At 34.5% G+C, this 12,933-nt stretch overlaps 1 protein-coding gene across 1 annotated transcript in view; it reads left to right on the top strand.

Moving 5' to 3' along the window:
* The first annotated feature begins 2,494 nt into the window (after positions 1-2,494).
* LOC135845062 (RNA-binding Raly-like protein) overlaps positions 2,495-12,933 on the top strand; it is a 196,293-nt gene continuing 185,854 nt past the window's right edge. Inside the window, exon 1 of the mRNA XM_065363526.1 lies at positions 2,495-2,644. The gene's annotated coding sequence lies outside the window, so the exon portion shown is untranslated. The remainder of the gene's footprint in view (positions 2,645-12,933) is intronic.

Genomic DNA, 12,933 nt, shown 5'->3' on the forward strand with positions numbered 1-12,933 from the left:
TTCTCCAATAAAACTGTCAAAAAGACCTGCTTTTTTCTAAAATTGAAAAACTCTTGCTTATTGGTAAAAAAAAAATACCTGTCCCTTTTTTCCAAGAATTGAGTGGCCAAAAGTTTGGCTTTTTTGCCAAAAATTACCGAAACATCAGGCTTTTTATCGAACAGTGTTGTAAATTTCTTTTTTTTTTAAATGAAAAATTTTCACTTTTTAGCACAATTATTGCAAAGTTTCGTTTTTTTGCCAAAAATTTCCAAAAAGTCCTGCTTTTTGCAAAATTGTCGAAGTTCAATTCATTGTCAAAAACTCTCGCTTGCTGGCGAAATTGAAGCCCCCCTTTTTGCTAATATTTTTGTCAAAGTCTCGTTTTTTGCCAAAAATTACTAAAAGTTTCATTCTTTCAAAAATTGTCCGAATAGGTATGTCGTTTTTTTATCAGAAAATGTTGAAAAAAAACATTTCTTTTTTTAAGTATTTTTAAGTCTCGCTTTTTGCCAAAAATGGTTGAAATGATCATATTTTTTTTTTGGCAAAAATTACAGAAAATTATCTTTTTTTTGGCAATACTTGCCAAAAAGTTCTGCTTTTTGCTAAAATTGTATAAGTTCCTATTGAGTTCCATTTATAGATTTTGCTTTATCAAAAACGAAAGGATCTGGTTTTTTTGGTGATTTTTTTTTTATCAAAATGTTTTGCCCCATGTTTTGTCACTGTTTTGGTCACTTTTTGATTACTTTTTCAAATACGGAGATTTCAGATGTCCATAATGCTACTTCTAGATTACACGTTTCAATTTCTGGGTCAATAAAATGTCATATCAGGCGAAATTTTGCTGTTTTCAAAATTTTATTTAGAGTGTATAATTCCCTCTGAATAGATCTCGTGAAGGGTAAAATTATTCTCCAAATTCACTTTTCAGGCAATTTTTTGTTCAGAAAAGTCAGTTCAAAGGCCAAATGTAAGTACTAAAATTACTGAAATGCTCATTTTCAAAATTTTAGGGCGTTTAAAGTCCTTCTCATTCTCTTTAGTCTCAACATCATTCCAATATCCCAGATTTACTCGTAATTTGAAATCCAAACGATTTGCCTATTGAGAAACAAAAGAATTCGAATTGTTGTAAAAGTACAAAAGTTTGTAGATTTATTGATAAAATTCACTCGTGATGACGTTTGAAGAAATTTGGAACCCCTCTGCCCACCTCTCTCCCTTGCTCACTCCTCTGCTGTCTTGTGTGTGGATTATGCTTGAAAGCTCTAAAAAATTGGAAAAATTGTTTTGGAAAACGTGAAAAAGGTTGGAGAAAGTCACTTCTGAACATCCTATTGCTAGGAAGAAGGAGGAGATGTCTCTGAAGGTGATGGGGGGGGGGGGGGAGAAAGGCAGAAGAGGTCTATCTCAAAGAGATATTTTTGATTTTTTTTTTGTAAATTTTAACGGGCTCACTTGCTTTTTTTGCAGGTGCCAAAATTAATCAGGGGGTTCTTTGTAAAAAAAAAAGTGCGCCAAAAATTAATATTTTTTTTATCATCTGTAAAATAGGAAATTGAAATTTATGGCAATCAATATTTCTTTTTTTACTCCTCTAATAATTATCCTTTCATTTGTGATTGTGATTGCTTCTGTTGAGGGTCTTGGAGATGGAAGAGCTAAAGGAAGGAAGTTACTCTGGGTTCTGATTGGACCTCATATACGTAATAATGAATTATCAATCGTGCTTGTGTGAAACTTCCAAAATTATTATGTAATTGAAAAATGTTAATTCAATTGAACGTAATTTCAATTTTTTTAAGGTAGGATATGGCAGGGATGACATTTATTTCAAGACCGTTTTGGCTCTAAATTTTTTCTGCTCTCATTCTCTTTATTTTTTTTATTATTTTCTTTTCGAAAAAAATGTTCATTTTGAGCATGAGTTGACTAAAAAAAAAAACGTTTCAAGGTTCAATTTTCTTGAAAAAATTCGATCGAGCAGCTATGATAACGTTGCAGATGGGAGCCTTTGTTAGTTTTTTTTTGGTAATGTGAAATTATTCCTCGAAAAATTGAAACATTCGCTCGAGCAAATATTTCGTTGCATCTTATAGGCTACCATTTTGGTATTCTAAAATCGAGCCTTTGAAACCAGGCACATCTGAATCTTGGAATATTATAATAAAACACATATTCATTTAAAAGCCTATATACCCTTTGAACATTTTCACTGCAGCAAAAGCAAATGCATTGATACGAGTATTTATCAAACAATTCGATGGTAAAATACACATTCATACGAGTATAAGATACGATTTTTAATGTAATCTTATACGAATAAGTACATACATATTTTCAAACGAAGAAATTTTAATGCAAAAGAAAATGAAATTTTCGCGTCTCAGGCCACGAACTCAGCCGAGCAATACCGAGCGGGAAAACCGAAATAGAAAATGATAAGCTCGCCAATTTGTTCGTTTATGTTTAATTGGGGGCGGTGCTTTTTGTGAAATCGCGAATCCAGAGCGTTTTACCTTCGAAAGCGGCGACAGTACGTTTGTTATACTCGCGAACGCTGGAAGTTTATAACTTTGTTCCAAGTACGCAGCTTTTTTCGTTACGTCGACTCGTCGAGTGAATATATCGTGAGAATTTTATTCTTTATTTTCACACGGTGAGTTTTCAATTTGACTATAGTAGATTGCTAGGCCTACGTATAATTAAGGGTGTGAATTTTTCATGGGCTTTTGCAAAGGCTGCGCAGATTTGCATTTTTTTAAAACATTGATTTCTAATGAGTTTCGTGCAAGGTTCGGATTTTCGGAGTTTTTCTGGGAATTTTATTCTCTGAGTTGATTATTTCAAATTTATAATACATGATACTAATTTGTATTAATTTTAAAACGTTCGTGTTTAGTATGGAATATTATTTGAAACCGTTTCGCCAATTTTAACGCCGCGTTTTTGGCCTACGAACAAAACCCCATCACGTACATTTCCACATTTCAATTGTATAATTGACGGTAAATCAACCTCCCTCGATATCCAAATGCTGCTGTACGTCTAATCTGCACCATTATCTGATCAAATAGAAAGCCATACAGTACACATATGGCATCTGGCCAACGCTAATGAATTATTAGCTCGCCCATCCTCGCTAATAAACCAACCATTACATTAATTGCGATAATTATTTTAAAATTTGCGACAATTTTCACGCTATGAATTTGTCAGTGTCGGTAAAATGCGAAGCGACGCGGCGTGCCACGGAATACTTACCTACTTCGTACCCAGAGCTAAATTATTTAATTAATTCAAATTACGCGTGAATCCATGCTCAGTTGGTTGTAAAGGCAAAGGTCTATGTGTCAATGTTAATTTATAATTCGGTCAGAAATTGCCGCACAAGATGACGGCGCGCCGGTGAATCTTTTTCCATTTCAATGATCATATTGAAGGAATTTTAGGTTTTGAAGTTTTCAAGTGAGAAGTTTCGTTGCTGGGGAAATTTTAGAAAAATAGGCTAAAATTGAATTAGAAATTTAAAAAAAAAAAATCAGAAGAATTCTTAGGTAGTTTAATACTAATTTTGAACGCTTTAAGTGAGGTTTTTAGAAAAAGTTTCTCTGTATGAAAAATTTGAAAGTGTGAGTTTTTTCTCAATATTGTTTTTGGAACAGAATTCCTCGTTTTAAATTGAACATTATTTTGAGGTAGAAGTTCATCAAATTATTATGCATTTCAACCTTCCCAAACCCTAAATTCAAACGCGTGCCATTCCAAAAAAAGTTAGTTCAAAAAAGTTGAAAATTGGATTTTTCTCGTATACATTGAAAAAATTTCTTGAAAAATAGCTTGAAATACCAAAATGTTCGATTTTTCTCAATTTTTTGTAGGTATCGAATTTTAAATTCAGTTTCATCAATTCGAAGTTGAGAAATCAAATTTCAGATTGAGAAAAAGTAACAGAGTCGAGAAAACTGCTTAAAGATCATCAAAAGCTTTGAAATCGTTTTAAAATATTGGAAGGGCATATTTTGAATTTTTTTTCTCAAAAATATCAAATGGGAAATTTCAAAAATGTTCTTGCTGTGCTCGAGGAGAAATGATGTTCTCATAGTTTTGGAAAATAATTTTCCAAGATAGTAATATGCTTGTTTAGATCATATTTTTTTCTCTGAAACGTATGAATGATTTTTTGTGGGTGGGGGGGGGGAGGGATTTGGTCTGCAACATTGAAAAGCTGATGCGAGAAAAAAAATGAGAAATTCAATTTTACAAATTCGAAGGAGAACCCTAAAATCTACTTCGTCGTACAAGTTGTTTTTTTTTCAATAATTTTATTCAACGTTGCTTGAATATCTCTCATGAGAAAATTTCGCAAGTTGAAAACCTCAAGCTTGAGAAGTTGAGACAAATTCCAAAATCGTATGTTTTTGATGCCGAGTTAATTTTCTACATAGATAGATTTGAAAGTCGTGGCGATTGATTTGTAAAGAAGGAGGGAAGCAAGTTGGCTTTGAAAATTTTCAAGTTCGAACACTAAAATTTGATCTGAACTCGAATAAGATTAATTCATTTACTAAAAAGTCCCCTTTTTGGACAAAATTTCCGGAAAGACTTGGATTTCAACAAAAATTGCCAAATAAAGTTTTGAATTTTTGGCAAATTTTTCCAAAAAATCTTGCATTTATGAAAAAAAATGTCAAAAAAGGTCTATGTTTTCGAAAAATATTTCAAAAAATGTCCTAAAACTCGTAATTTTTTGCCAAAATTGTGAATGCTTTGGTCAAATATTGCAAAAAATGTATGGTATTGATAATCATTAAATAATTTAAAAATTTCAAAAAAAAAGTCTCTTATTTTGCCAAAATTTCCCAAAAAATTCTGATTTTTTTTCCAAAATTGTGAGAAAGTTGTATATTTTTTTAAGCATCGCAAAAAGTGAAATTTTTGGCTAAATTGCAACTAGGTCTTAATTTTTTGCCAAATTTTCTAAAAAAAATCCTTTTTTTGCCGAAGTTGCTGGAAAGCCCTGCTTTTTTGACATTAATGCCAGAAAGTTCTGTATTTTTGAGAAATATTGCAAAAAAAAAAGTGTTATGTTTGTGACGAACAAAAAGGGCACTATTGGTGCAATGAAACTTTTTTTTCCTATATACTATTGTGTCGTGAATTTTGCTTATCCGGTTGTCGTGTAAAATAATTATTTGTCGTTGAATGCATTTTCTTACCGTGCAATATAAAATGCCTGTCGTTGAAGTACTTTTTTTGACGTGTTTTTTGTGGGCTGTGGTATTCATTTTTTCTGTCGCTTAAACCCCTTATTTTTGTCGTGCATTCCCCCTTTTTTGTCGTAACGATAAATCATACCCTAAAACATTCTTTCCAGCCTAAATTGCAAGAAAGTCCTATTTTTCACCAAAATTGTCAGAAAAGTCCTGTATTTTTTGACACATTTACCAGAAAGCCCTTTTCCGCCCAAAGTGCCAGAAAGTTCTGCGTATTTGTCAAACATTGCAAAAGCCAATTTATGTTTTCAGCAATGAAGCCATATTTTTTACAAAACTTGTAAAAACGTTTGTTTGTTTTAAATAAAAATTGTCAGAAAATCTTAGTTTTTCCTCATAACTGCAAGAAATTTTTGAATTTTTGTCAAAAATTGCAAAGAATGAAAGTCCTGTGTGTTCGACAAAAATTGCACGAGAAGTCCTTTTTTTCAACGAACATTGCAACAATGCTGTTTTTTTGGGACAAAATCTCAAGAAAATATTTTTGTGAAACATTGCGATAAGTTCTGAATTTTTTAGGAACATTGCAACTAAGTCCTGTTTTTGATTATGAGTAAAGACAATTTTTTTCTCTTGTCAGGTTGGCTATACTATCTAAATTCCCTTCTTGTCCCGATATTCGAGGAACTTCATCCCCTCGTCATTAATTGCCTTGTCCAGTTTGTCTACATTGAAGTCATTGTATAATCAACACCTGAAAAGGTATCTGTCATCTTGTACCTCTCCACATTCGCATAGATCGTCATCAGCCAAGTGCCAATGCCATTGGTACAGGTTGGATTTAGAGCGTTTTGTTCCACTTCTCAGTCTATTCAGCGTTTTCCAGAGGTTGTATTTTAGTTCGTTGTTGTGGGGCAATGATTTGCTCATAGTATTGCTTCTTGATGCTGTGTTCCAGATTTGACAGCGTTCAACTTTGGCAGGAGCACTTAATTCGTTTACTGTTCTCGGGAAATTGTGTCTGGATTTTAGTCTGCTCTCTAGTAATTCGTTTTAGCCATGCATGGGGGGAGGGGTGTTGCTTTAATTTTTTCTGCTGTGGCAGACACCTCCCTACATACCTCTGGTGGTGCAATCCCTGCGAGACAATGCAGGGTGGTAAGTGGAGTTGGCCTGAGGCACCCTGTCACCAATTGACAGGCTTCATTCGGGGGCACATCTACTTTTTTAGCATATGCTGATCATCCCCATGCTGGGCAAGTGTATTCTGCAACTGAGTAACTCATCGCTAGCGCTGATGTACGCAGGACCTGTGGTTTAGCTCCCCATCTGTTACCTACCAGCTTTCGGAACAGGTTTGTTCTGGCAGCCACGTTCATTTTGGTTTTATCATGGTGTTGCCAGTTGGTGAGTGATCTATCCAGTGTCACTCCTATGTAGATATTTGGGTGGTCATTGTGATTCAGTGCAGTGTTTTCCCATTGGATGTTTAGCTGTCTCTTGGCCTCATGGTTTTGCTGGTGGAATGAACAGGTTTCTGGCTTGGATGGGTTTGGCTTCAGGTGGTTGGCTCTATAGTATTTGTTGAGTTCTTCTATAGCCTGATTCAGGTCTTCCACCTTTACAAAAGTGTCACACTGTGTTGTGAGCGCCTAGTTGTCTGCATAAATGAAGCAACGTGCAGGACCTCCAATTGGTTGGTCGTTGGTGTAGATATTAAAAAGGATGGGTAACAAGACACTTCCCTGTGGCAAACCATTCTTTTGTCTTCTCCATCTTTCTGTTCAAAGTCACATAGAACCTCCGGTCTTTAAGCAGTGTCATGATGATTTCTGTAAATTTGTAGTCCCTGGTCAGTTCATAAATCTTGTACCAAAGTATCCGATGACACACTATGTCAAACACTGCAGTGAGGTCCACAAACACAGCACTGGTGACCTTGTGCTGGCTGTCTTGAATGAGGGCCAGTAGCACAATGCAGGTTTACATTTTGGTTTAGCTGAACTTAGTTTAAATCTTGAACCAGGTTCAACTTCTGTAGCGTTGCACAACATTGATTCAGGTTTAGATTAACTAACTGTTCGATATTTGATAACGTGTCATTTAACCAAATTTTGTTGCAATTATTGTTGTTGATGTCTGTGATATCAATGTTTTGGAGTGATTTTTGATTACATATTTTAATGATTAGAAATTATCTTACAATTGGAAACACAGTTCTAATTTTTGAATAAATTTAAAAAAATAAATATTCTTGAACGAATAATTGACTAGATTTAATTTTTTTCTGCGGGAAATTATTTTGTTTGAGGTAAAATGACTAATTTTGAGCAATAGTCAACAAATTTTTCAGCATGGTTGTGATGTGATTTGAAATTTTACATTCAACAATATTCTTGTTTTTTGCCATTCAATGTACATAAGTAATTATACTTTGTCTTTGTCGAAAGTTGGTATTATTTGAAGTTATCGGTTTCCATTTGCAAAATAATCACTAATCACACAACTTGAAACAACCGATGAACACGCGCTGATTTGTTAATCCTAGGTTAACCTACAAAAATTGTCGAGTCAAGTAAAACCTGGCTTACGCTGTAAAAACAGTTTAATCGTCCATTGCGCTACACTTCATTTTAGTTAAACCTGAGTTTATCTACAACTCTGGTTTAAACCTGCATTGTGCTACTGGCCCTGAGCTATCACTGCTGCAAGTTTATCTCCAAGTGTTGTTTCTTCATAATTGCAAGAAAGGAGATGTTTTTGACAAAAATTTCAAAAAAGTCCTATTTTTTGCCTAAGTATGAAGGAGTGCTGCTTTTTTATGGGAACTTGATCTTGTAGGATTTTTTTTCTGGTTCTGTTTGAGCATGAAAATTGTTTCAAGTATATTTTGAACCAGCCTCTCTTCCCTCACCATCAAAACATTTTCAAAAGTTAAGCTTTTTCACCAAAACTGCCAGAATTTCTTTAATGTTTTTCAATTTTATTGCATTTTTAGATAGAAAAATTTGATTTGAAAAAATTTTGTTTTTAATCGAATTTTGATTCAATCCCAGATCGTCTTTTGATGGGGAAACCAAAAACTAAAGAAGGGGAATATTTTCATTGGAAGGTGGGAGGAGCAACCTCTTTTACCTTCATTTAATAGGTTTTATTGCACAAAACACACAGTAGTCGGACAGATTGCCTAACACTTGACATCACAGGGTGTACAATAAAGCCCTTAATCACTTTGTATGTACAGATAATAATTATGTACACAAGTATACAAAACTACACCTACACACAATCGTATGTGTTTGGTGTTCACACAAACGAAGAAGGAGCTGTGAAAGCGATTCGGTGAGAATATTTACTACACGTGAGTTATTGCAAATAACGTACGTTTATCTAAATTAGCTTTGAGTAGCAGCGCATTTTTGTCAATGTAATCGTAACCATAACACAAAGGATAGGGTCGCGAATTAACAAAGTAAATAGCTCGTGTGTTGGGTATATCGCGTTGTGTTGTAGCAAAAACCTTTCACTCGTTAAATCAACGCGACTATAACGCAGTTCACCTTTGTTGTTTTGCAGAGAAAAGCATGGGGACAGAAAGTCAGGGGCCGAACGAGGACCACGTGTGATGATATTTTTCGCGACTAGCTTATACGACTATTACCTTTTTAGAGGCCTTTGTAATTGCACGAGAGCTTTTCCAGCCAGTTGATAATACGAGTACGTAATAAGTGCTTAGGATATGTGAAAATGCGTGTTATTGCTGTATAAAGATCGACTCTCTCTTTCTCCGACTCCGGAGCCCCTCGAGAGAATATACAGCGGAGCGTTATCTACTCTAAAAAGGTTATTTATGTTGGCTCGTTTCATTGGTTGTTTCAGTTATATGCTTAAGTAAGTAGGCAAGGTAACTATATACGAAATTTTACAGTCGAGGTAATTTTTAAGTAAGCGCAGTTTTGATTTAAATTCGTTGTTCGGAGATTTTTTTTGCAAGGTTCTTTGTGTCTGGTAGCAGAGCGTGTTTTTCGAGACGTATTTCTTTTGCTTGACTTTTAATTTATTTGTAAAACGGCGAAGGGCTGCGAAGATCGTTTATCCTTTCGCGAGGTTATTTTAAATTCTACCTGCGAGATTAAAGTCCGGCAACGGCGTACGTTTTTATTCTTATGCATTTTTAAAAACAAATCAACAAAGAGCTACGTTCAGAATGATTATCAACGTTGAGGAGAATATTGTTTCAGTATATATAAGGGGGGTGGGTGTGGAGAGGGGAAGACGCGAGGGTGCATTTGTACAGATAATTGGAGGCGTAACAAACAGAAACCTTTGCGTGGATGATTCGAAGTGTGTGTGGGGCGTGGGGTTAAATTCGTTAAGGTTTACTCGACCGTGTTAACGATTATGAACAAATTTAAAGCTCTCGGTCTGCGAATAAGAAAAGCTTCAGATAAAGATCGGCTTGTGTTTTTAAGTGTATGGTACGAAATACGCGGCATCTAGTTGATATATGATCCAAAAAGCGAACCCGCACGAGTTCGGAGCTAGGTAGTAACTGTACGCTAGTTCATTTCCAGTATGTCTCTGGAGGCTTTACTGGAACGTCAAAGTAAGACTTGAATTTACGACTGATACTCACGCGGTATTCTTAAACGTCCTGACACCTTATTGGAATAATTACCGGTTCGCGTGCGATTTAATACGAAAGAAGATGCCCTAGAAATGCCTATTACTATACGTATATGAGCAAAGTCGATACTCCGAGCTATCTTCTCGTAAGACCTGTTCGACTCGAGTTTCGGAAACTCGATAATAATATAACGATGAGACGCCATCGCCATTGCCTCTTGAATCTGTGTATTTTACATGGCACAATATATAAGAGGTGTGCACTCGTTGGTACTTTTTAATCCGAGAACATCGTTTATTTCACATTGCGACAATATTGCGTTTAATACGAATGTATTTGTACGAGTGAGCTTCGTCGTCGTCGTCGTAGTCGTCGACCCTACGCTGCTATATACTTTTCACGAACGCGTAAAAAGAGGGAAGCTCGCCGGAATTTGCTGTCGAGATGTAATAAATTTGCTGCGTGGAATCCAAATTCCGACAATATTAAAATTCTCGACCCAGTCGTAATTATTCTTTGCTGTTTTACGCTGAATCTACACACATATACAGATTGCTGAGTTCTATCTCGATTCTCGATTCGAGAACCGCAGCTCTATACGCGAATTTAGTTCGCTAATTTTTTGCATATTGACGGAAAAACTGGCTTTGACGAGCAGACGTCGGACGCCTTGCTAACAAATTAAGGTCATGCGAGCCCATAATTGTGTCAGACCCTGAGGGCTCGACGACGAGTCTTACTTTTAATCATCTGTCACATTGAATGGAGATTCTTTTTACGTAAATGATGAAATGGCAGTGGGTCAAAAAGGACGAATATTTTACATACAAATATTATTCGGTTGGAAGGATATTTGACCATTTGAAGGCATATTTTCGCTTTTTTGACATACGTATTTTTCAGAAGAATTTGCTCAAGTTTACAAATGGATGCGATAATTTGAGGAAAGGCGTTTGTTTTAAAATGAATACTTGATAAATTCATGTGCAACGAATGCATGATCAAGAAATGTAAATTTGTCTAGAAAAAATGTCGAACGAAATGCCAAAACCCATCACCATCCAAAATATCAGGAGAAAAAAATCAAAATTTTACCAAAATGACCTAGAAAGCTGAAATTAGGAATTTACCCTACATTTTCGACCCCTCCCCCTCGCCCAGAATAGATCGGAAGCGGTTTTGAAAATTTAAATTTCACGAAATTTTTATCCAATCGCGTTGGGAAGTTAAAATTCTCTTTATAAATATCCTAATGTAATTTCAACATTATAAGTCGGTTGCAAGTGGTTTCGAGCTATTCTACAGACTCTAGCTGTGTTTTGGAGATTCCAGTTTTTCAAAAAGTGCCATAAAAACGACGGCTTTGCTCTAATTCGAACAATGGAGGTATTTCAACTGCCAGAAACATTTTTGAACCAGATAAAATTTGATCAGAAGAGCATCTGAGGCACATTTTTTCATTTTTCATGAATTTTAAAAAATCAGATTCAGCTTATAAACAAGGGAAAAATCGAAATTTCGTCAAATTGATCTAGAAAGATGAAATTCAGTAGATACGTATGTGCCCTATTTATGACACCCCTAGATTAATTGGAGATGGGTTTGAACCTTATTGAGCAGTTCTGGAGCCTCATCTCTCAAAGTCAGGACTTGTACTCGCTTACTTTTAAAGTATGTGATAGGTAATCAAATTACTGAAGTTACTAAAAGTAACTTTTGGTAACTGAAGTCACTTTATTTGAAAAAATGTTCAAAAATTTGAACTGTCAAGTCTCACTTTCTGTGAAAAATTGCAAAAAGTATCGCCTTTTATCAAATTTGCCAAAAAGTTTTGTTTCTTGCAAAAATTGTGGAAAATTGTCGTCTTTTTGGAGAAAAATACCTTACTTACCCTATAAAAACGATTTGTATTGTTTATTAACCAAAATATAATGTTTTCCTATCCTCTTTCCATGTGTTGCCTTATATTTTTAAAAAAAACAAAGGGTCTCATATTAGGACCACTTTTTTTTGGTCAAAATTTCAACTTTTCTTTGATTGAAAAAAATCATATAAAATTTTTTTTGTATTTTAAATCAACACAAGGGGGTTGTACATTGGAGTTTTGAGTACATTGGAGTTTTGAGTACATTGGAGTTTTGAGTACATTGGAGTTTTGCTCGAAAAAAAAAATTATGGATAATTTTTACTATTTCACACAGTAACCGGATCCCATTCAAAAATATTGTGATTTTTACTATGAGATTAGTAAATTTTACTACGAGAGTAATAAATTTTACCTAATTTCCAGGTAAAATGTATTTTTTGGCTGAGTAAAAATCACTATCATTTTCGAATGGGATCCGGTTACTATACTGAAATAGTAATTTTTATTAAAATTTTTTTCCGTGTGAGTACGTTTTTGCGCAATCAACAGTTAAAAATATGCAGTAGGTCCGGAGAAATTTTGGTTTTAGAAAAAGGTTCCCATATTAGGGCAGTTTACCTTAATCAAATTACTGAAGTTACTAAAAGTAACTTTTGGTTACTAAAGTCACTTTAACTTATTTGAAAAAAATGTTCAAAAATTCGAACTGTCAAGTCTCACTTTCTGTAAAAAATTGTAAAAAGTACCGCCTTTTATCAAATTTGCCAAAATGTTTTGTTTATTGCAAAACTTGTTGAAAAATGTCATCTTTTTGGAGAAAAATACTTACAAAAAAAGTTATTACTTTTTTTTGGTCAAAAATGGTCAAAGAATCTCTTTTGTTTGAAAGAAGTTGTGAAAAAAGTCTCATTTTTTCGACCAAAATTGCGAAAAAATGATCATTTCTTTCTCAATTATTGTCAAAAGTTCTGCTTTTCGTTGAAAATTGGAATAATTCTCGTTTAATATACGAGAATTGTTATGAAATCTCACTTTGTGGAAGGGGTGTATTTGAAGCAAACTTAAAGCCAGTGACCCTGGTGAACATATAAGATACCTAACTAAGATCTCTCACAAAACTTTGTACTCCCCACCCCCAACCACGCCTCTCTGTTAAAAGCCATTTACACCATCTCTACAAGCCCCATTTCAACATTTTTTTTTTTTTTTTTTTTTAAATATAAAACATACAATCTTAA

The sequence above is a fragment of the Planococcus citri genome, chromosome 4, assembly GCF_950023065.1.
Source record: "Planococcus citri chromosome 4, ihPlaCitr1.1, whole genome shotgun sequence".
NCBI classification, from domain to species: Eukaryota; Metazoa; Arthropoda; class Insecta; order Hemiptera; family Pseudococcidae; genus Planococcus; species Planococcus citri.